The sequence below is a fragment of the Schistocerca serialis genome, chromosome 11 (genome assembly GCF_023864345.2).
Source record: "Schistocerca serialis cubense isolate TAMUIC-IGC-003099 chromosome 11, iqSchSeri2.2, whole genome shotgun sequence".
Taxonomy (NCBI): domain Eukaryota; kingdom Metazoa; phylum Arthropoda; class Insecta; order Orthoptera; family Acrididae; genus Schistocerca; species Schistocerca serialis.
In genome coordinates this window covers 195386521-195412099 of record NC_064648.1, presented here as the reverse complement: position 1 = coordinate 195412099, position 25579 = coordinate 195386521, and the positions used below count along the sequence as shown (strand labels likewise).

The following is a 25579-nucleotide window of genomic DNA, read 5'->3' as shown; positions in this document are numbered from 1 at the left end:
CAAATATTTTGTGAACATGTACTAATTGTACACAGCCGAATGTGGTATCACTAGAAATAGTTTTATTTGGCACTGCATACCAATTTATTGCTATGACTTACTATTTTTTTTAAATTTTAATGCAAATGATAATTTTAGCTATTGTAGGCAAAAGGGCATCATGGATGCACAGGTTCATACCTCTATTTTACGAAGCTAACTCATTAATCACGAATTAGAGACGGTTTTTCTATACAACCTTATCACAAATGCCTTTTCATTTGTTTTAAAGTGCTTATTAACTGGATAATTTGTACACAGCATTGTCATAAACAATAACCATGACCACTAAGGTAGTTCAATATCTCTGGCCATCGTGCAAGTTGACGTTTCAAAACGAATATACTGTCCGAATTGCTAAATATATTTGTCATTGTTGCCTTGAATTGTAATTTACGTATTGCTCCTACGGCCTAATGTGCTTATTGTAGCTGAAAATGTTTGTCGACTTAAAGTTTTAGGTACAACTAAAACAGGAGTTACGAGGAAATCTAGAAGGTTTCAGACCATGGAGAATTTGTGAAGAGCAGATCATTAGTTTAAAGTTGATTATTGTGTGCTGTAGGAGACAGAACAAATCTATGGCAATAACGTTTGTAAACTTTAAGAAGCCATCCAATGTCTCCATGGAACTCCAGTTTTAAAAATTCTAAGAAATCTAAGACTTTATCCAAAATTAATTGAAGTAGTAGAACTTACTCTAAACAACGCTAAATTGAAAGTAAGGCTTAGAGAAAAAAATTCTGAAACATTCCTCATAAAAACAGGCCTATTACCATTACTGTTCGACTGAGCACTGGAATATGTAATGAGAGAATGGTACAAGGATAACGCAAAGAACATAAGAACTGGAAGTGTGAAAACTGATAAAAGCTTAAACTGCTTGGGATTTGTTGCTGATATTATGCTCCAAGTCAAGAACATTCAAGAAACTACCAAAGTAGTTAAATCATTAAAAAATAGCACAGAAACTCAGCCTCAGAATATCATTTGCAAAAACAAATTATGTCAGCGTGTCCACAAAAATACAGCGGAAGAACAGGAAATCAAAATCGATAAATCAATTTAAATATTTAGGCGCCTTCAGTCCAGCTACAGGCTCGATGCAGCTCACTATGCATGGTAACTAGCGAGACATGTAATTTTCATTAACATGCCTCACCACTTTGCGACTTGCAACATCGTCAATCTAATTGCCGGTTCGCACCTAACGGCACAAACCCTCCAAAAATTAAAGAAATCTAAAGTTCTGTATGCATGCACACCTACGTATCTCTTTCTCATTTTTAACGAACATGTTATCACAAATATTGCTGAGTGTGAAAAATTGTCTTTGTAAATAAAAAAGAGACACGATGAGTTTACCACCTTTGTTAAGAAACTAAACACATTCAACTGCAGTAGATAGGGAGGCTTTTGTTATTTCCAACCAGTTCCTGGTGAGCTTCTTATTTCGACATCGAATAATCGGCCGTAGGTTGAAAGCCCTGTTGCTTGGCGTCACCGACAGATGTCAGCGCGGCGGGCTGCCGGGGAAAACATGGCGAGCCTTTCACCTCCATCTCCTGTCACCGTTTGCTCTGCAGTACCTGTATAGCGGAGCAAACACAGACTAATTGCAGTGAACACTAGCATTATGCTATGGAGGGATGAATGCAGATGCTCTGCTGGTAAACCTAATATATTTTCTTGACGTTCTGTTAAAATTTATTAAGTGAACATATGGCCTTCTTGAATACAGTGCAATAAATGTACATAAATCAATACGTAACTCAGTTTATTGTAATATGGGCAAAAATCAAGTAAATTGTGGCTAATTCCCATTGTCTTTCGCATTATACTCCACTCGTGGTTCATTCTTTGACATATGGTAAGTTGTATATGTTAGAATAGAAGTTCTTTATGATGTCATCTTTTGGGAGGAATGATAGAAATCGCCTTAGATGGTGCATGTTCCTCTCATTTATGGTTACATGAACCCAATTAAGCCTGATTTACAGGGCTTGGTGGAACTGCAGTTTGATCAGAAAGTTGGAATGTGTGCTCTTCTGCCACATCAATGAATGGCTTTACTTTAACAACACCACGAGTGTCTTGTGAACAACAGAACTGCACAAATTGTGTCACATAAAAGAGCTGTTAGTTTCTGTGTGAAGCCCTTCCTTTCCTTTCAACAGAAATATTAGAATTTCTATGGAATTTTGGCCACCACTCCTTCAAATTTGGAACCTCTTCTGTTTTTGATATTTTCACTTCAAAATTCCTCTTTGTGCAGGATTCAGTTATTAATTCTGCATATTCTTTCAGAACATATATCCTATCCATCTTGCTAATTTTCCTTTTTGTCTGTTGGTATGCCTATCATGTGCAAGGTAGGACTACCCTCCAGTTGGAAAGTAATGGGTGATGAACTGAAACCTTCCCTGTGCCACAAGCATTAAACAAACCTCAGCATTGAATGGTTTTAATTTTGGCCTCCACAACAGTCAAAGAATGAGTGAAAGTCTTTAACACGTTGTCCACCATTTTCATTTATATAATTAAAAAGAAATGAACATGCTTCATCAGGACTTTTTCGTGCTGTTCCTTCATGATAGAGACAAAAACCTGGCTGTTCCACTGGTAATTTATGCGCATTAAAAGAATTAATGAAAGCTGCCACAAGTGAAATGTAAGTTGTCTTTGTATCTGAGGAATTGCAAATTCTGCATTATATCAAACGAGAGGCCTGCAATGGTAGAATCAGTGTCAGTTTTTGCTGTAACTGGGTGTAATTTCTTGTGCACTATTAACTCAGCTATGCTGGCCTTTTAGCATCATCATTCAGAGATGGACTTTTCATATGTACCCAAGACTTTTCACATGTACTGCTCGCAGACACTTGTGGTTGCCCAAATTGTAAATTAAAATGTCCATGCTTAATTTTCAGATAAAGTTTATAATCAACTTGAATATCCGGTTTAAAAGTTTTGAACATCTGCCGCATAATCTTCATATTGGCAATAATGTGCTTTCTGGACTGGAAATGATTTGATGTGATTTTTCATTTCCACTTATTAAGCCACTGGTTTTGCACTGCCAGTATGTCATTTTCCCCTCTTGCAATACTCCAGCACCTGTGTTATTCTGAATTATGATACAATGTCCCTTCGGATATGCCTCCTCTTAATAAGTGGGTTATCTGGATTCGAGTCCGAGTATGGCACAAATTGTCATTGTCGTCATTCCATCATACAGCTGATGGTTGTCCATATTCACAACTGTGAATATATTTCATGTTTTCCCCTCTTATCTCTTGGAGATTTACCTTCTTTCAACATATTGCCCTACTCAGCCATTGCTGACACCAGCAACAATTTGGAAGGCTGTTTTCCAAAACTGAATATTTTTTTCAGACCTTGATAACCGATAAATGCATGACTGCAATTTTGGTTTCTTCCACCTAAATTCCTTATCACTTCTAGGCTTCTTCTTTGCCACTTGTTTTACTTCTCTGAGGCTTTGAATGATTCCATCCTGTTCATTTTTTGTTCTATTGTGCTCCCCTCTGTTATCTTGTCATGCCTTTCATCTGACACGTGGAAACATAATGACATATTCAGCTGAACTTCATGTTCTACATTATAATGTTCACTGTGGTAGTTAAACTTTAATTCTGAAGTAATACTACATTTCAGGTTAGAACTCACATGCTGTTAGAACCATGACGTTTTGGTTGAACTCGGTTCCCTCTCCAATTCATACAAGCTTCATTTATCACTCTGCTCGCTCTATGGCTACATGTTTTGGGAGCTCCACTACATTCTTTCTTTCTTCATCACTCCCTGACATTTGTCACTAACTTTATGACTGTCTGACATTTTATCACCAATGACAATAGAGATTAATCAATGAGAATGAGGCAATAATGATTATTTGCCCTTCTTAAAATTGTGCTGACAATATTAAATTTTGTGTGAGCGCCAATCTTGATTTTGTACCTGTGGGCATTCTCTTCAGTGAAAGTGATAATAATGACTGCATAATAATACAAAAAGTACCAGAACATATGGGATTTTTATACATCTTAATCAGACTACATCACTATAGCACAAAACCATACCTAACTCACTGTTGTCAAAAAATGGATGTGTGTATTTTCTTAATATTCCCATTCATTTACAAAATAATTCAGTATTGCTTCTTGTGTTCTTACCTTATTCCTAAATCTTATCTGATCTTTCTTGAGGTCATGTTTTACTATCTATTCACTACTTCTGTATACAATTCCTGATAGTATTTTTCAGTCATAAATACTCAGGATTTAGTACGTTGTTAGACATAAAATGGACAGATGGATCATAACCTACAACTGCAAGTGTAAGAGGCAAAGGGCATGAAAGTAGAACAGTGGCTGAGAAGGGACTGAGACAGGGTTGTAGCCTATTCACCGTGTCATTCCATCTGTGCACTGAACAAGCTGTCAAGGACACCAAGAAAAGTTTAGACATGATTTTACAGTTCATGAATAAGAAATTACAGCTTTAAGGGTTGCCAATGAGAGTGTAGTTCTGTCACAGTCGGCAAAGGACTTGGAGGGTAAGTTGAATGGAAGGAATAGTGTCTCTAAAAGAGTGTATAAGATGAACAACAAGAAAAGTGGTATCCTTCAGCTACTGTCATTAGGGAGTTGATCGTCATTTGTTTTACATGTCATTTGTTTCGTGGGTAACAGTGCTCCACATTTGGTAATTGAAGGATCAAGTGCTTTAATCCATTATTAAAAGTTGTTATCTTTTGATAACTGGGTCAAGTTATTTACAATATGGTCCATGGGAAATTTTAAAGTCTTCATTACAGCTAGTTCTCTGCATTAAACACAGCTCTCTCTTCCCAGTACAACATACATTGATCCAGATGAAGGAAAGACTTCTTGCTTTTCATCCATGTGGTAGGTCTCCCCAGACACAGTTTTTGGGTGCCTTTCCCAAAACTTACCCATCTCATAAACCTAACCAGTCCTTTTCCTTCGCCCCTCTTCTTTCCTCTTCAATCCTTCTACAAGAAGATGGAGCCACTGCCTCCAAAATCTTGCACATTTCTATAATCTTTGTATATCTTTTCTTGTGCCACCAGTTATTGAGTGGATCTGAATCTACAAAATTACATTACGTCTTCAATGAGAGCAGAAGACACTAGCTCAGACCACTACATAGCTGAAATTAATATCAAATTTACACCTTTAAAGAAAATTAGATACAACCTACATCAGCTGATTAAAAATGAGAAGTACCACCAAATAAAACAAATCATTAAATTAAAAAGAACCATAAACCTCAAAATCACAAAAATTCCAGGAGATTCTACAAAATCCTTGGGAATTAATTGCAATAGTATGAACTACCTACGGTAATATTTAAGGATAAAGCTAGAAGACACTCACACAGTAACAAAGAAAATGCTGAAACCATGACAGAAGTATTTAATAAACTTTTGGACTGGTTACTGACCAATGTAAGCAACCCAACAAAAACCAAACCTAACAAATCAGTCCCCCCAAATTGCCCAGATGTAGAAAAAGATATCAGAGGTCAAAAAATTGTAAATTGGTTGTTAAAATGTGACACAGTCAAGATCTCCTTACACATACACAGCCCTCTCTTCCCAGTATAACGTAGATTGAACCAGAAGAAGGAAAGACTTCTTCCTTCTCATCCATCTGGTAAGTCTCCCCAGACCCAGTGTTCTGGGTGGCTTTTCCAAACCCTACCCATCTCCTAAACCTGGTTCACGACATTCTTCCATTTTTATGGCGTTATTCATATGACATTCTCGTTTACCAGCCTCTCTGTGTCACCCAATGTAAAGGTTTTTTTTTTTTTTTTTTTTTTTTTTCGCTCCGCAACATCTACTTTTATTTGAGCCGAGATGAGTTTAGTTGTGTTGTAATGGCAGTGGTACGGTGGAAGACAAATAACTTTGTAGCCATGGTTATCTGCTAACGTATCAATCACATAATGCATCTTCTGTGGTTTGTATCATTTGACTACTTCCAGAAGTTCCGCTTTCCACATATTCTGTTCGAAGCCAGTTTTATTATCTTTCAACCAGCTGACTACTCCGCCTCTCCTTGCAGCAGCTGTTGGTGCCTTATCTAATTGTACAAATGGTATGGCGCGTTGTGCTTTACAAAAACACTACCAGAACTGACGTTTGGTAGCAAATGAGTAACAAACCAGTCTTTGAATGTATCTGAATTCATCTCCTCATGGTAGATGAGAGATTTTATTGACTGAAACATCATCATAGCACTGGGCACAAAACCGTTCATAGAGCCAGCATGGCATATAATTAGTTGCCCTCCCTTACCAGTTGGTACACACATAGTTCCGTGGCACGTGTCGTCTGTCCTTGTGACAGAATGTGCGTGACGCACATTGACCCATGTTTCGTCCATCCGTATTACGTTTTCCAGATTGACTGCTAGCAACTCGTGCAGGAATCGACATCTCCGTGCTACAGTGTCTCTGCATTCCGTTAATGCCTTTCGTACTGAGAACTTTTTCCAATGGAAGCCAATTTTTTTTTTTTTCCCCCTCTCCAGAACAATGGAGAGACTTGTCGTTCTGCCTGCGAACAAATCACTGTCCGACAGTGATGCCATCAACATTTTAAGTTTCGAATTCTCCTTCCTGCTGTAGTACGCGTATATGTGTTGCCTGATAGCACTTTCGACAAAGTTGTCTGTTTCAGTCACACAACACGATCTCTTCCTGGAGTTTCCAGGCATCGCAATAACAGGGCTCGCAGCTGAATTGGCAGCTTCTTCAGCATTTGTAACTCTCTTCACTGTTGCTGCAGAGATGTGCAATGCTTCTGCCTTTCAGTCAACCAATTTTCTCACTGATAACAAAAGGCCCACCAATGACCCTTTCCCTTTCAAAGTAAACACGCAATCTGTATATAAATTTGTGTGCTTAGAATTTCAGCGTAGCTCCTTTCCCAAAAACCCTTTTCCCCTTATACACGCTTTTGCACTTATATGGCAAGACTCACAGATGTAGCAGCACGCACACATGTACACACAAACCTGAACGTAGCACGAGGCACAACTCGCAGTGGTTTGGCGAGCACTATGGCAACACTGGGGCATTGCCACGGCAACGTAAACAAAAGCTCATGATCCGATTGGCCGTCGCGGATGCGAGAAGCAAGTGCGCCGAGGCCGCGTCAACTGTCGGAGCTCTTCTCTCGCCGTAAGGAGTATAGCTGTGCACGCTATGAACACTACACGTTGTTTATGAAATTTGTATCTATTAGGCCCGTAAGGCAATTACAACACGCTAGTTGCGCATGCACAGAAGCTCCTTAAAATTGCACAAGTGAAGGTGTGCTCATGATCCTGATGCCAGTTTCCACCGAATCTAGAGGAGTAATCCAGCACAGCGCGGTAGACTTAATGCCATGTATTTCAGATTACCACATATACATTACGTTTTAACAGCATTCAGAAATAAAAGAAAACAATAAATCCAGAAGGTGTCAAAACTTAGGGTGCTCACGAGCTCTTGTGCTCTGACACAGCAGCTTCCACTGGTAACATTGTAATGGCTACTGCTGTGATCTACAAGTTATTATTATTTCTCTCCCCTCTCAGACGCCATGTCTGGTCAAAGATGGAAAGTGACGCAAACCTTGATCAAGCGTGACTTCCTTTTATCTGTACGGTATATGTTATATTGCTTTTAGGAACTTTCTGGTAATTGAACATGTATCAATAATTACAGATTTTTGTAGTTGTATATATGTGTTTGGATGTAGCTGTATTGCGTTGATGTACTGGTGGATATTGTGTGGTATGACTCCTGTAGTTGATAGTATAATTGGTATAACGTCAACTTTATCCTGATGCCACATGTCCTTGACCTCCTCAGCCAGTTGGATGTATTTTTCAATTTTTTCTCCTGTTTTCTTCTGTATATTTGTTGTATTGGGTATGGATATTTCGATTAGTTGTGTTAATTTCTTCTTTTCATTGGTGAGTATGATGTCATATTTGTTATGTGGTGTTGTTTTATCCATTATAATGGTTCGTTTCCAGTATAATTTGTATTCATCATTCTCCAGTACATTTTGTAGTGCATACTTGTATGTGGGAACGTGTTGTTTTATTAGTTTATGTTGTATGGCAAGTTGTTGATGTATTATTTTTGCTACATTGTCATGTCTTCTGGGGTATTCTGTATTTGCTAGTATTGTACATCCGCTTGTGATGTGATCTACTGTTTCTATTTGTTGTTTGCAAAGTCTGCATTTATCTGTTTTGGTATTGGGATCTTTAATAATATGCTTGCTGTAATATCTGGTGTTTATTGTTTGATCCTGTATTGCAATCACGAATCCTTCTGTCTCACTGTATATGTTTCCTTTTCTTAGCCATGTGTTGGATGCATCTTGATCGATGTGTGGCTGTGTTAGATGATATGGGTGTAGTGTTCTCTTTTTCCAATTTACTTTCTTCGTATCTGTTGATGTTATGTGATCTAAAGGGTTGTAGAAGTGGCTATGAAATTGCAGTGGTGTAGCTGATGTATTTATATGAGTGATTGCTTTGTGTATTTTGCTAGTTTCTGTTCGTTCTATAAAGAATTTTCTTAAATTGTCCACCTGTCCGTAATGTAGGTTTTTTATGTCGATAAATCCCCTTTCTCCTTTCTTTCTGCTTAATGTGAATCTTTCTGTTGCTGAATGTATGTGATGTATTCTATATTTGTGGCATTGTGATCGTGTAAGTGTATTGAGTGCTTGTAGGTCTGTGTTACTCCATTTCACTACTCCAAATGAGTAGCTCAATATTGGTATAGCATAGGTATTTATAGCTTTTGTCTTGTTTCTTGCTCTCAATTGTTTTCAGTATTTTTGTTAGTCTTTGTCTATATTTTTCTTTTAGTTCTTCTTTGATATTTGTATTATCTATTCCTATTTTTTGTCTGTATCCTAGATATTTATAGGCATCTGTTTTTTCTATCGCTTCTATGCAGTCGCTGTGGTTATCCAATATGTAATCTAATTGTTTAGCATGTTTTCCCTTGACTATGCTATTTTTCTTACATTTGTCTATTCCAAAAGCCATATTTATATCACTGGTGAGTACTTCTGTTATCTTTAGTAATTGTTTGAGTTGTTGATTTGTTGCTGCCAGTAGTTTTAGATCATCCATGTATAGCAAATGTGTGATTTTGTGTTCGTATGTTCCAGTAATATTGTATCCATAATTTGTATTATTTAGATTGTTGGATGGTGGGTTCAGAGCAAGGCAGAACCAGAAAGTACTTAATGAGTCTCCTTGGTATATTCCACGCTTAATCGTATTATTATTTTCTTTCCTTTCTCAGACCTTAGGTCTGGTTCGGAATGAAAGTGACGCGGACCTTGATCAAGCGTCACTTCCTTTTAACTGTACGGTATATGTTACATTGCGTTTAGGAACTTTCGGGTAATTGAACATGTATCAATAATTACGGATTTCTGAAGTTGTATATATAAGTTTGGATGTAGCTGTATTGCATTGAGGTACTGGTGGATATTGCGTGGTATGACTCCTGTAGTTGAAAGTATAATTGGTATAATGTCAACTTTATCCTGATGCCACATGTCCTTGACTTCCTCAGCCAGTTGGATGTATTTTTCAATTTTTTCTCCTGTTTTCTTCTGTATATTTGCTGTATTGGGTATGGATATTTCAATTAGTTGTGTTAATTTCTTCTTTTTATTGGTGAGTATGATGTCAGGTTTGTTATGTGGCGTTGTTTTATCTGTTATAATGGTTCTGTTCCAGTATAATTTGTATTCATCATTCTCCAGTACATTTTGTGGTGTATACTTGTATGTAGGAACGTGTTGTTTTAAAAGTTTATGTTGTAAGGCAAGCTGTTGGCTACACTGACAGAGTAAGGGACGTAGTTCACATAAGTTACGACATCCAGTTGAAGGGTCAATTGTAGTGTCTGATTCCAACCATCGGCTTTGAACAGTGATGTCATATCTAAGGCAAAGACGCTACATTGAGATAATCTTTGAAAGTAATTGATCAAAAAAGTAACTGATAAAAAAAAAGAATGTACCATACTATAAAATTATGTATAATCACAGGTGATTAATTACTTAGCCAAGATTTATATCAGAAAGAACTGAAGGTAACGAAAATAAATAACAGAAAAAGAGTAATATCCATGTCTGAAATAAATTAATATCGTAATTTATGTGAGTAAGAAAAGGACAGATAACCTTTAAATCTATTACAGTATAGCATGTGGTGAAGTCATTATATTATAAAATAGCGTTAATATATAATAATTATGAATCTAAAAATTCTACTGAGGGAAAGTGGGAGTTTTTGTGCATGGAGAAACTAAAATGTAACACAATAACAGAAAATGAAATAAATCGTAACATATATGAAACATTACAAAAACAGTAGCAAGAAAAGTGAAGAAACTGACACACAAATCCTGAAAGAGCTGTCGGTATACAAGTAATGAACAGTCACATAAAGTAACAAATGCTGGCACCAGTAAGTAGCATTAAACGATGTAGGTCAGTTCTATTTACCGATTCCAGCCATTTCATGGTTCATTATTTAGATCGTTTATCCAACAGGTTTGGGCCCTGGGTAATAGGGTGTCACCATTAATAATTACTATCTGAACTACTACGGGAAAGTAACAAATATTGGAATCAGTAACCCCAATTGACCTAATTGGTTTATTCTGTTTACCGATTCCAGTCCTTCTGCAGTTCGTTATTTAGACAGTTTTAATAACACATATATACAGTACAGTGTTATAGGACTTCTAAATTTACTATTACTTTTTGCACTACTATGAAAAAGAAAAAAAAACTTGGAATCAGTACGGTACTTTCGTATTCCCTGGATCATTTGCACAACAAGTTGTAATGATGTGGAAAGAACCATTTTACGCTCAAGTAACAAATTTACAATATGCTGCTACATCCAGACTATTTACAGGGTGTTTTTATTATTTTTTTTTTATAAAGAAGTTAATTACCAATTACTACCAACCACATTTTACACATTATCAGTACACAAACAGAAATACAGAACAGTTGTTATCGAGGAGAATCTTTTCAGTTGGTTTTCAAATTTAACTTTCCCGTGTGTCACATGTCTCTGATCAAAATTTTGATAGTAGTATTGTGCTTCACCTTTTGTGCAAAAGACAACCTCAAACATGGATAGTGAACATTATTTTTTTTTTCTTCTGGTATTGTAATTATGCACATCATTGCTCCTTTTGAATTGAAGTGGATTATATACAGCAAACTTAATGAGGGAGTTAGCATATTGTGATGCAGTAGTCAAAATAACAAACTCCTGAAACAGATGTCTACAAGCTGACCATGGGTAAGCACCACATATTATTCTTACAGCACTTTTCCGAGCAAAGAAGACTTTCTCAAAGATAAGTTACACCAGAACTTTATTCCACGTGACATTATTGAATGGAAGTATGGAAAATATGTTGCCTCTCCCCAATATCTGTGAGGTTTTCGAGTGCAAATATGGCCGTACTAACTTGTTTTAGGACTTACGAACGCTTTTTATTTCCCTAGTAAGTCTAATCAATATAGACATTAAGAAAATTTTGATGTTCCACCCTATGTATCATCCCCCACCCCCTATTTGTTACATTTATTATGGGTTTAGTACCCCTATGAGAGCAGAACTGCATAATTTGTGCCTTTTGAAATTGAGAGCAAGACCATGTGAAGAAAACAGTCAATGATATGTTTAAGAAGACTGTTTCTCATTTCTTCTCCTGCTGTATACATGCTTGGATTGATTGCAAAACTAGTGTCACCTACAAAATGAACTAACTCTGTTTGTTGTGTGTTAGACGAGTGATAATTTACATGATAGCAGATCTATGACGGGACCTTGGGAAACCCTATATGTGATTTCTCTCATTAGAAGAATCTACCCTGATTACATTGGTTGGTTTACTATGCATAACTTTTCACATTCCATTGGTTATGTATGATATTATCTGTTGGTTGGCTGTGCCATCAATTCCATAAAACCTCAGATCATCTACAAGAATGTTGTGATTTACACACTCAGATGTCTTAGATAGATCACGGGAAATAACAACTGGTGCTATTTTGTTATTTCATCATCACAAGTTTTCATGCTCATCATGGAGCATTATGACTCCACAAACGGAGTGTCTTCATCCTGTTAGGCCCTGTTGAAGAAGTAGACCAGAGATTATCTTCTCCTCGGTCTCTTGCCCTCGATGTTCCCTTCCGAGATTATTTTCTCCACATCTTCTCACAGTATGGCCTAAGGGTGGAGAATTTTTTGATTGATACAAGAAGAAAGGCATCTGGAGATATTCAGTTGCTCAACAACAAACATCTGTTCTTCTCTCCATCCATTTCATGTATAGTAATCTGTCAGCACCAAGGCTCAAATGCATCAATATGTTGCACACAGGTGTCTTTGGACAAAATGATAAGCAACTACTGATGCTCTAAAAATTAGTGAATGACAAATAATAAGAATTAACAGTGAGACATTAGCAAAAGAAGATTAGACATCATCTAAATTGGTGATGCGTGGGAAGCAGAAGCACCTCAAGAGGACAGTCGCAAATTGTATTCTTTCTCATCATAAAATATACAGTTTGTGTATTATTCGAGAAAGGAACAGCCAATGCATATAAAACTGTCTGCATCTCTTGTCGCAGCAGACCTGTTTCAGGGTAGTTAATCGTTATTGCCTCAATTTATAAGAAAGTTAGGATTCCATTACATGCCTGTTTGTGGCTGGATGTTATTAATGCAGCACCAAGATACTACAGCCTGGCACTGCCGTTGTCTGACTGAATCAGTAGGGACGAATTTTTACAAAATCATTTGGCTTGATGAAACCTGGGTAAAAGCGGGATACAGCTTTGGAAAAGGTTGTAAATATGTTACCATCAGCAGTAGTGTGGCAGCTCAAACTGACATAGAGAAGTAAAATAACTGTAGAGCACACTGGAACTTCAGAAAGTTTCATTCCTAGTTGTCTGCTGTTATTAAGTTCGCAGAAGACCTCCGAAGAAGAGGTGAGGAACAGGACTTTTGTAAAATGGTTTTAGGATACTGTACTTAAAAACTTTACAAAATAAGTCAGTGATTTTTATGGATTACTGTTTATATTATTCAGTACACAAGGTAGAACACCCACAAAGACAGTGAGGGAAAAAAAAGACATTATTTGCTGTCTAGAGAAATGAAATGAACCTGTTGACAGTAACTTGAAATGCTGGCACCTCCAACATAGTAGTTGCCCATTCACTTGTTGCCCAATCACTTGCCAGTCCATTCAACTGTGGACTGGCTTTTCTGGGTGATGTCTAACTACTTATAGATGTAGGTAAGAATGAATTATTATTTAGAAAAGAACATAATGCAATGAAATATGGCTTGATTGGAATTTAGTTTTTTATGGCCTAAAGAATCAACAGAATTCTGAATTACATACAACTTTGCTGGCTAAAAATTTACAATAATGAACATTATTTTTCTTCTGCATTGTGAGCCTTGTCTTCTATATGAATGAGAAAAAGTGCAAATTGAAATGGATTACTTGAAATAATCAGTATGTTGATTCATCAATGCTGTACATCTGATGGTATAGAAAATTTAAGGTAAGAAAGTAGTTGAAGTCCAGAGTCTAACAGTGGCTCTGACTAAATCTGCAATGGAAAACACTACTCTATAAAAACTTCATGGGCAGTGCCGTGCAAATGTCAACATGTGGTCAGGATTCTGGTGTGGTAAGCATGAAGGGACCTTAGAAGACAAGTTACACATATCATCCCATGCAAAGATCACTGTCCAAGGAGATTGACGCATTGTCAGAAAGGGTACACATTGCAGGTTTCCAGGACATACTGGTGTGTTACAGTACCGACTGGAAATTTACTGTAAGTTCATATATAAGGTGTAGTGTACTGAATTTCTGTGAATGCCTTTTGGTGTATGGACCAAATGCAATGTCATGTCCATCCGCAATGAAATTGTGCCAACAATTTGACCAAGGTCGAACAGACCTGGGCAATGCTAGTTGGTAACTCCAGGTCTTCCACTGTGCAATTTTCGGCAAGGGGGGTGGGGGGAGAGCTTTTCCAATAATGTCAACATTCATACAGCATGGTTCCACAGCCTAGGAGCAGATTTCTATTGTTGAGGAACCGAACAACTGTTCAACGTTCTGACCATTGTTTACAGAGACTTGGCAACTGTGCTGAAAAAAATAGTGCCACATATCTGTGTCACTTGGAAGTGTAATGCAGCATCCAGTAAAAGTTATTCTGCCTGCAATGATAAAGTTTACCATACAAAGAGTGGTTCAACAATTTGAGATTTATCACATCACGTTGTTCTGGGTCTGGTGAGCTTATAAAAGTATTTTTTTAAAAACTGCCATAATTTTAATTTGTTGCCACATAATTTGCAAATCTCTTCAGTATGTTGCTTCAGAGTTCATTGGTTTCTGGTGTGAATTTACTCCCTTTGTCAGAAAAGTTCCAGGACAGGTATTTTAAAAAAATAGAAAATTACACTTACCAAGTAATTATCGTAGCTCCTATCGAAATTAGTCCCCTTGGCTCTCTATACACAGTGGCCAACGTTTGGAAAATTATCAACTGCAATTGCTGTAAGGTCATTTCTCACAGCCCGTTGGATGTCTGCAACATCCTGATGGAGCTTTCCTTTCAGTCACCCTTTCACTCAGCACTTTGACACTTGTTGTGAGGGCTATACTGGTAGCACCAACTTTCTTCCTCAGTAATAACCTTTGACAGAAATGAGGGATTGTCCAATTTTTACAAGTGGTTTTCCAGAGCGTAAAGCAGAACATAATGTTAATTCATTGCTCACAATCGGCATTCATTGTGTGACCATAACCAAAACCTAAACAGCGTGTTGCTAAGCACAGTCCTGTCACTTAGTGATTTTACATGGCAATGTGGCCAAGTTCATTTCAAGGACACACTCGTACCATGTCACATAAAAACAACATTTTTCAGTTTTGCAAACTTGGAAATAAAAAAAAAAAAGAAAAACCTGTCCTGAAACTTTGTTGACAGAGGGAGTATTTTAACATAATTTATATATGTTACAGTGACTGATTATGAAAAAAACATGATAGTTCCACAGCTACATAATATTCTGCAGTCAGTGTGAAGTGCATGGCACAAAATACTTCCTGTTGTAATTGATACATCTTCCAATTCCAGTAGCTTGTATAAATCTGTTTGTACTGTGTTTAAAATGCAAAGTATTTATAGTAAAGTAAAAGGGTATGTTACATCCAGAGAAATTATGCTGTTCGAGGAATGACATTTCTACAGACTAATAGTATGCTGACTGGGAAAATTCTTTAAAGGAATAAAATACAGGATGTACATAAAGTTTGGGAACACTTTGAATTATTTATTGCACAAGAACTAAATATTGTAGAAATGTCATACAGATGGCATTTTGAAGAGGAAATCTGAAAGTGTTTTTTTCTCCCCCAAACATTCGATGTGTGAACCATGAGTGAGCTGGCAGATGTCAATATGGTAATCAAATTCCTGCCATACCTGTCTGAGCATTGCATTGTTGACTGTGGCAGTCGCTTCCCGTATTCTCTCCCAGAGCTCTCCTGCATCACGTGGTAGAGGCGGTAAATGCACCACATCTTTAATATGTCCCCACAGAAAGAAGTCACACAGAGTGACATCTGGGGATCTGGGAGGTCATTTCGAACTCCCAACACACAGAAAGCTTGCTCCGCACCTGAACTTGCCATGTTTGCGACTGGCGCTGACTATAAGCAAATTACCAAACTACACTGTGGCGGTATAAGTGAAGAAAAAAAAAAAACTTTCATGGTTTCTCTTCAAAATGACATATCTATGATATCTGTACAGTGTTTGGTTTTTGTGCAATAAATAATTGAAAGTGTTCCCAGACTTTATGTACCTCCTGTATTTATTTCAGTGGATTAGCTTCCACTTAACACAAAACATGACACTGCAAATTGCCACCAGTTAAACAAAAAATTAAATGAATGCACTTCCTCCACAACTGACCTGACTACCTACATTCAAGGTTTAAACGTTACTGTCAGCTACTGACAAGTAACAGTATGGGCTATAAAGATGCACAACTGGTGATATAACATTACAGCAACAACTTTGTTACAGTTGTAGGGAAGCATTTTCTGCAAAACACAGAAATCCACTCAAGTAAACATTAAGCTACGAATACAAGATGAACAGTGAATATCTGGTACAACTGAGTCAGTAGCAGCATTGTTAAAAATGGCAGCATCCCTGCTGATTCACTGTATTTCATTTAGTGTGCATAATCGCAGAGCATATTAAAAGGTTTACTACCAGTTCATCCCAATGTATTATGTTCCTATAATTTCCTTGTTCCTTATTAAGCACTGTATTCAGCATTGAATAGTAGCTCTAGGAAGCTTTGGTCCTGATGTACCATATTGAACCTCCAGTATATGGAGACTACTTCCTGCCATCTTTTCACTGTTTTCAGATGCAACTGCTGCTTCCATCTTCTTTGCACATTTCAGTGATGTGAAAATACGGCCTGTGTGATGACCATTAAATGCAGTTTAGTGCACATCTTTTGTGTAACAAATTAACAGTTATATTAACCAATAACAATAATAAAAACATGAGGAAGGAAGAATGGAGTAGGAGTCTATTGTTGAAGTGGTCTGCAGATTTACAGCACAGGTTATAAGTTATTATCTCAAAAAGTTTATTATTCTTTCCCCACATCACTAACACATTCTGTATACCACAGTTGTCACTATAATACTGCTAAATGCTCTCACTTAAACACTAATATAAACTTTTTTCACTGAACACACATTCTCTTCATCACTTCTTGTTGCTGGAAGACATTTGGAAAGAGTACAAGCTTTTTGTGCAAATTAGGCATTTAACAAGTAATCTACTGCAATGAACTGCAAAATTAACAATGACAGACAAAAGGCACTTACCAAAAGCTCAATGGAGATGTGCATTTTCTACATGTGATATTGTCTGTCTGTGTGTGTTGGCAATTGCCAAACACGCATTGCAATGACAATAATGGAAACCCATGTGCAGAAGAATTCATCCACACACACACTCCAATACAAACTGATTACAAAATTCTGACCAGGAAACTTAGCTTCTCAGTTATTTCAGAAGTGGAAATACTTTTATCTTCCTCAAACAACAATATTGCTGGCACATTTCTTTTAATTATAAGTACAACAAACACTGCACATACACTCCTGTAGAACCACAAAAACACACACACACACACACACACACACACACACACACACACACACACACACACACACACGGTATTAGGAACCTAAGGATGCACCAGCATGTCAAAGTATTTTCCATTACCAGTTCCCATGTGCCACTACAATAAGGCAGTCATACACTATCACATTACATTTTTATGTGCAGATAACTTAACAACAAGACATAGCCAATAACCACCAAACTACATTAGGAATGATTTAAATCAAGTTTTTCCTAAAGTGGCTCTTACTCCTTTCTGTTTGATACATCCCTATACAGCTCATCAGTGTTCTTTCCCCAACCAATGGATATTCAAAAACCTCAATGGAAAACTCGATGAGGTTTTTTTTAATTATTTATTAATTATTTTTCATTTTTTATTTACTTATCTGTGATTTTGGTTGCCACGCTATCACAATAAGTAGCGGCCTGCTAGAAATATCATGTGGAATAATCTGATAAAGGAAATCTTTCAAAAAAAGAAGGGGCTTCACCACAAGTATTTACCTTTGGGAATGATTTACTTTGAGTTTTGAGTGTGATATGTCTTTTTAAGATATGAAAGATGAACAGCTTGTGGAGAAGTAGGAGAGCAAAGGACAGACATGTTAGATATATGGAGCCATCTTTAGATGGCAAAGGTACCACTGCCTGTCAAGAGCAGCCAGAGTATTCCACCAACAGGATACACCCTTCAAACGCCATTACGACATGCCACTACTCCTGCATTGGTCCTATAATTGATGGAGGTATGTTATGAACCATATTACAATGTCGTGAAGCCTGTTAGGATGTAAGATCAGTACACTGATCAAGGAACGTCTACACTATCAACCCAATACAGAAATGAAACACATGGCACAGGACATGAGATAATCCAAGAGAACCAACATTTGGTTCAAAGGTTACAGAAGAAGGCTGCCCTCAGTTCTTATGACATGGATCACCCAGTGTCAGAGGAATACGAGAAGATTAATTGGATACAATAGAAAATTTTCCCCAAATATGCCAATGGAGCAAAGTACAGCTTTATATATTAATTCCCCACAATTTATGTTACCCAAAATTTTTTTTCCTATTTTAACACTTATCCAAAAGATTCCACTTGTATTGGCAAGTTCTTGGCCTCACACAACTTCCCTTAATCTGCACAAGTCCTCTTTATGAAATGATATGCCTGCGATTGTTTTACTATTGCAACAAACATTTTCAACAAAGAGTTCAGCATTACACAATACCTCCCAACTCCTGGCCACATAAGTGTAATCAGTGAGCTTCCAACAAATTTGCCTACAGTAATAATTAGGACTTCAAGTACAAAATAGTGGATCTTTCTCGTGAGTTGTAGCCACTTGTGTCCTCACATTTCGATGGAACTCACATAAACACAAGTATGGCAACACAAGACCGCCCGGTTTGGTAACAGCACTACATAACAGCTAACAGTTCCAGGCAAAGATCCAGCTGAGGTAACTGCATTTCTGTTGAGCCAATGCTCTGTTTTAGACTGAGTGTAGTATAATAGGTTGGTACATGGAGTTGGAGTGAAACCTGCAGTTTTAAAGAGAATTCTATTCAAATGTTGGGAGGATCCACAGCAAGCAAACTGGGAATTAGTGGCAGACACAGGAAAGCCAACATATGGGTCAGGGAACAGTGGGAAATGGGAAACATGTTTATGAAAACAAAATGAAATGGAGGTGGGTGGGACATGTAGCTACACAAATGAGTAGATGACATTAGAAAATGACAAGCAGCAGCAGTAGGAATGGATGTGGGTGAAAATTTGTAAGGTGTGGCAAAGTGAAGAGGCAGCTTTTATTTAGTAGTGGGTGTCAAATGGATGGTGATGAAGAATGAAAGTGAGGACTGATGGTCAGGGCAATAGCGGAGAGTAATGACAGTCTTAAATAACTGCTAAAAGCGGGTAAGTTGCCAGTATTCGTGACAGTATTTATGAAACTTAATATTCCATTTTTTAATTTTTTCCTTTAGAATTAATTAATTCGAAACACACTCATGCACAGTACACTCAAGTAGGGACTCATCTCATTTTCTGCCATTAAAAGAAGGGTTTTCATGTTTAAATGTGTCCCTAAGATCCTTGAAGATGACCCACATTAAGTACATCTGAGAAAACCAGTATCACAGCAGCCACAGCCAAAACCCAAAATTTTCATCACCCAGTTATATCTCTAATCCACAGTTAGATGGTTAAAAAAATCCTGTCTCCAAAAAGTTTATGGCAGAAAGAGTTTCTGTCATCTGACACAGGTTATTTTTGTGAGAAAGCTAGCATGAGCTCAAAGTCACTCATTGTTTTACTACCTGACCATCATAGCTTACCTTCAACCCAACAGAGGCCATTTTTCCCCCAAATCAGGATTTCTCATTAATTTTCTTTGCGAAGAATCTGGTTGTCATAGTACCAAATGACTAGGACACAGTCATTACTTCCTCTATACAATATCCGGTACCCTTCAGTATCTGTAATATAGAGTATTCCTACGTGTGGGAGGAAGCTGTTGCTCAGCCTTCCACATGTCCAGTGAAAAAACGTGACAACCACAAAATATTGAGAATGTATGCAGCTACAGTATGTGCCAGAACTGCTAAGCATATCTTCGAGATCTATTGCACTCTGGAACAAAATGAAATCTCTTCAACAGTTTACCAGAAAGAGATCGAAATTATTAAGTCAGAAGCCCACCTCAAATTCATCTCTCCTTTCTCAACCCAAAACTTCAAAACAGTGATAGCTCTGGGACAGTAATTTTTGAGAACATTTTTCTTGAACAGTAGTTTTCTTTAGTTCTTTAAAATGTACATAAACAGTCTCGACCACAAGAACCGTTATTTTTGTGGTTGCTAGTTTCCTTCCGTTACTATCGGATGGTAGGTGGTATGGACTCCACAAAACTCCGCAGTTGACATTAATGCAGTTCGTAATGTCTGCTCTGTTCTCTGCCAACACCTGTCAGCATTATATGTGGTCTGAAGGTGGTCAGTAACTGACAGAAACCGATAACTACAGAAATAAAGTTTTTTGCAGTCGAGACTGTTTATGTTCATTTTTAAGCTCTGGGACAAGCAGAAAATCGACCAAAGTTGGTAGTGAGTGAGTCTGACAACACTAGTTGGGAGGCGACATAAATGGCAGAGTTTTCTGTATTTCTAATGTAATTTTTGTTTTTCTAGGAACTTGATATGTTCCAATCGTGATTTTCTGACAAGACATTCATCACTGAGAACTGTATTTTATTAGAATATTTATTTTTGTTAGGACACAAATTACATTACTTGAGATGCCAAAGGCACATTGCTAGAAGGATTAGGAAGTAACATACAAAATGTAATAGAGACGAGGCAGCAGACAGTCAGATTGAGAAGATTTTAATTGCTGGCAAATCTTTGGGGTTGCACTTTCGTGGTCCACAAATGTTTTTGGCCCTGACATGTCATATAGAGCAGAGTCAGATATTTCCACAGCTGCTTCTGATTCTGCCATGTCTTGCTGAGACTCAGGTCAGGCATGTGACATGAATATTGTGAAAAGGGGGCATGGTATGTGTTTTAATGTTATTGACAGACATCCAGCAAAAATGAAACTTAACTATTGATTCTTTGGAGCTACTGTTCATCAAGAAATTAATAGTGGACAAAGAACAGCAGAATTAGTACAGATCATTGGCCAAAGTGTCCCTGCATAACACTGGTATTTAAAATTGTGACAGTGCATCTATGCCATTGTTTAAAACATGCATCAAAGCCGGTTTGGAATAGTTCAGTATTTTGCTTCTTGACCCACTGTTTTAAAGCTGATTTTATGTCATCCATGAACCAAGCGTGCAGTGATGCTGCAGTCGACATCAGCTGTGTGTGGTATTGCATGAAAGAGTCGGGTTACAGAGAAACAGATACTGCTGTTCCAACATATGTTACAGATGTCAATTGAGGATGTGTTCTTGAAGTGATTCACAGTGACAGACATGGTGACAAAAATAGGTTAAGAAGCAAAAGTGTGATTCCCCCCCCCCCAAAATTTGGTTTTGATGTCTGGGTTCAATGATGGTGCAAATGTGTATAAATGCATGGCAACTATGTTGAATAGTTGTGTTGTCTAGAGGGCTATGATCTGTAACAATTCCAGTGCTGTATGTTCATTATTAAATATTTTTATCAATCCACATACCACTAAGTCTCCTGGCTTCTTTTCTGTTAAAATCATCCATGTATTTATGTACTTTGATGGCTTCTCTATATAGCTGTGGACAATATTTCATCACTGTATATGAAATATTTGTATTTACATCTCTTTCCAATGCCTAACTCTTCATTCGGCAAAACAAAGTGGCACCAGGAGCATCTCTGAAGGTGTCAAAACACAGCTCTGGACAAAATGCGAGACCTAAAATGTTAACCACACAAGTTGGAAGATTCGTTAGCAACTAAGACAACTTGCCATGAAAGCATTAACTGTGAGCTGAGCAGGTTTTACCACTGTCTTGAAAAAGTTTATTTTTGACTGGGGATAGTTTTGTAACCCACACCTATTTCACTGGTGGTGCAATCAGTGTACCCCCTGCAAATCCTATAGCCACTCAGTGGGAACTGAAGACAGTGTTAACTAGTGGACAGATTACCAGAGACAGGATGAACTTTAATGAAAGACAGAGGGGCTATATATTGAAAAATGTCCGGCCAAGGGATAACGACATGCGGAATGTCATGGAGATGGTGCCAAATTGTGGAGGATGATGTAATACTTTACATTAAAAAATAAATCGGCCTGACATTTATTTGGATACTGTTGGTCCCTTTGCCACATTTTCCAAAATGTGATGTGATGACAGTTTTGGATGGATTATATAGCTAGTGGAATACAAAAAGAAAACTACATAGGATTCAGAAGAGGTTCTAGGCAGTGGATGCACATACAGGTAAAGTAGTAAACATTGTGGCTAATTTTTGCAGTTCTGTACTTCAGTCTGCAATGCAATGTTGTCACTGTTTTTCATCACAGCCAGAATTCTTAGAACACTATTTGTGTCCAAAACTTACTGTGTTTTGCGGTAAAAAATGAAAACAGTCTGTGGAATTTGAGTGGTTGGTAACAGTGTACCTCGCACATTTTCACTCAATGTTGGTCTGTGGCATAATCTTCACTCATTCATTAATTCACATACTGTGTACGGTAAATCCCATCATAGTGGAGAGCCTGCAGCAATTCGGGCTGATATGAGTCATGGATCACCAGGCAGAAGCAGCCACTCTAGGAAGCATCCACAAAGCACACTCACTACCAATTGAGGCTCTATCGCAGAGAAGCAGAGGCCAAAAAAGTACTTAGTCTATAGTGAGAATATTGAGTAAAGTGGAAAAACCAACATCAACAGATAAACATATGTTCACTCTTTTGTCTTATCTGAGGTAAATAATAATGAATTTAGGACAAACTGCCAAAATACTAGAAGTAAAAATGCTTTTCATGTAGACTATGATTCCTAACTGGGGTTTGGGACTGAGTTTTATGTTCTGGTGAAAATGTTTTTGGAAGGTTGTCAACAGACATCAGGTAGAGAACTGGAAATCTCCAAATATTCAAAACTAAGGTGTAGTGGCACCATCACACTTACAGGTTATCAGAACAATGGAGTTTTAAATGCCCAACACTGATAATTAGTCGGGTTTAACTATGGTCTAACACATACAGTCACGACATTCCGACTCATTTTTGTTATATATTGCAACAGCAGCATTCCAAGCCAACAGAAAGCTACGTTTACAAATATGGTATCAGACTAGTGCAAACAGTATCATTTATGTTGATTTCCAACAGTTTTTACAATAGGGAACTTCATGTACTGCCGTAAAAATAAGCACTAACTAAGAAAGAAAAAGAAGGAAGAGTGGGTGAGACCACATTTGTCTTTCTTTAGTTTCCTAATGGCCTTGGGAGGTATAAAACAGTCCGTTACAGAATAGTTTGTTTATAATTCCCTTATAGCCTACAGATATTTGGTGAAGAATGTTTTTTTTTTTTCTTTAACCCTTGACCCAAAACAATAGTCTCTCAGACCCATCATTCATTTTAAACATTCATTCTAAAACATGTGGCGTGTAAAGCAACATCCAACAATGAGCTTGACTTTGTCAACCTATTAATAAGACATATTATTTAGAAGTTAGTGCAAAATTGAGTGCCTGTGTGACCACGTTTCACATTATGTGTAATAATTAGGTAGGTCCAATACACTGCATGTTTCTAGTTACTACATATTTTGCTTTCAGTTGCTATTTTGAGTATTCTTATTTTATAGCATTTTATTGTATGTGTGAATTTGTTATTTTTGACTTCATCATGCAGCAACTTTCTAAGAAGAATAAGATTTATGCAGTTGAACCAAAGAAGACGAAGAGGAAAATGGGAAAAACGATAACATTTTTGATGATTCTAATGCCGATTCTGACTTTAGTAGCTGATGGTCACCATGAAACAGGAGTGATACTGGTGACGACAATCAGTGCTTTACTGGAAGGAGAGCCTGTTTGAATTGTACCACAGCTAATTACTCACAGCAAACACAGTAATTTTATGGCAAAGATAATTTCAAGTAGAAACATTCGGTCTGTTACAGCAAGAAAAACAGCTCAGCATAATATTTTGGAAAGAGGAATGGTTCTACTAAAAGCAAAAATCGAATTTTGGTGCAAATGCCTATTAAATCTCAAACACAGGAGAATTTATTTGATGACTTCTTAGAGGCATACCAAATGATAGAAGGGAAAAGAAGAAGATGTGTATAAAGTACCCAGCATAAAAAAAAGAACTGGTGGTCTCATAAGTGCATCAATCGTGCTCAGCCAACATTCGAAAAAGTTCTCTGAATTGCTTTTGTTTGCATTTTCTGCAATCTTTCATTTATACTCATGAACATCGTGATTGATGTCACAATATTAAATCATTTCAAGATTCTTACTAAATGACTGCACACATGTTTTGTATTCATTTTGAATACTGTAAGTTCTCAATAGTATTGCATCTACTCGTAATATGAAACAGTTGACTATTCACTTAATTTTTGTCAGCTAATGTGGGGATATGTGATAACAATATTACAAGCTTTAGGAGACATGTTTCTTGTTACATACTTGAGAGATGTTTTGGGTTAAGGTCTTAAGAACAAAAAGTACTAGTAAACAGCAGAAGAACTGACTTTTTGCAGAAAGACACCCATGTTGAGTATCTACTCAATGATGTTAACTCTTTCCATTACAGTTCCAATCAAATCAGAGAATATGTAATGTAGGAAAGCTGTTTGGAACGCAATACCTGCATTATTTAATGTACTACATATGCCTCCACAGATGCTGCTGAAGGTGAAACCACACAGACATTACAATAAAATGTCAAAAGCAATAATCCTGCAGGCTTTCTCGCTGCAATGTGCACTAGTGTTGTTCCAGCTTGCAGATGGTAACAGTTCCCACAGCAATGAATATCATGACCGTATATGTTAAACTGTGCTTTAACATTAATGTTCTGTAGGCAGATGACACTGTTCTGTGCAAATTTACACAAAACTATTAGATAAAAACAGCAGCTAGTAGTATGATAAGAAGATCAGTAATTTCCTTTAAAAAATAATAATGTTGCTAATGTCCAACTACATTCTGCCAAACAAAATTCTAGAAACTAAATACAAAACAATTAAGTGATTCTTGAGTCAAATATTTGGATAAATTGTTCTAGGAACTAGTTTTGAAAACAGTATGGATGTAGCCCACTGACAAAGTATTTAAAATGGGCAAAGAGGCACCGAGGAAATATAGAAGAGAAGAAAGTAATCACAAATTATTTTGTTAAAAAAAGGATGTATGAAGAAGCAAACAAGCAGATTCTAAATTAGATCAGTATTTCTTCACATGTAAAAGTATGCACTAAACTTCTATGGGATATTAAAAGAATGCAGTCAACCAGATTAACCAGGTAAGTTGCGGAGCTGTACAAAACCAGCAGTAAAGCTAGAATACAGACAATGGAACTTGTCATGACAGTAAAGATGACTTGAAAAAAGCAGGGATAACACAACAGCAAATGTTCGACAAATTTCATGTCTCTACTCACACCTTTTAATGAATACTTTAACTCACTCCATACCCCTAAT

At 37.2% G+C, this 25579-nt stretch overlaps 2 protein-coding genes across 2 annotated transcripts in view; both read right to left on the bottom strand.

The window, feature by feature from the left end:
• Nucleotides 1–25579, bottom strand: part of LOC126426649 (putative sodium-dependent multivitamin transporter) — a 504370-nt gene that overhangs the window by 440926 nt on the left and 37865 nt on the right. The gene's annotated exons all lie outside the window — the stretch shown is intronic.
• LOC126426755 (putative sodium-dependent multivitamin transporter) overlaps nucleotides 1–25579 on the bottom strand; it is a 450643-nt gene that overhangs the window by 392222 nt on the left and 32842 nt on the right. The gene's annotated exons all lie outside the window — the stretch shown is intronic.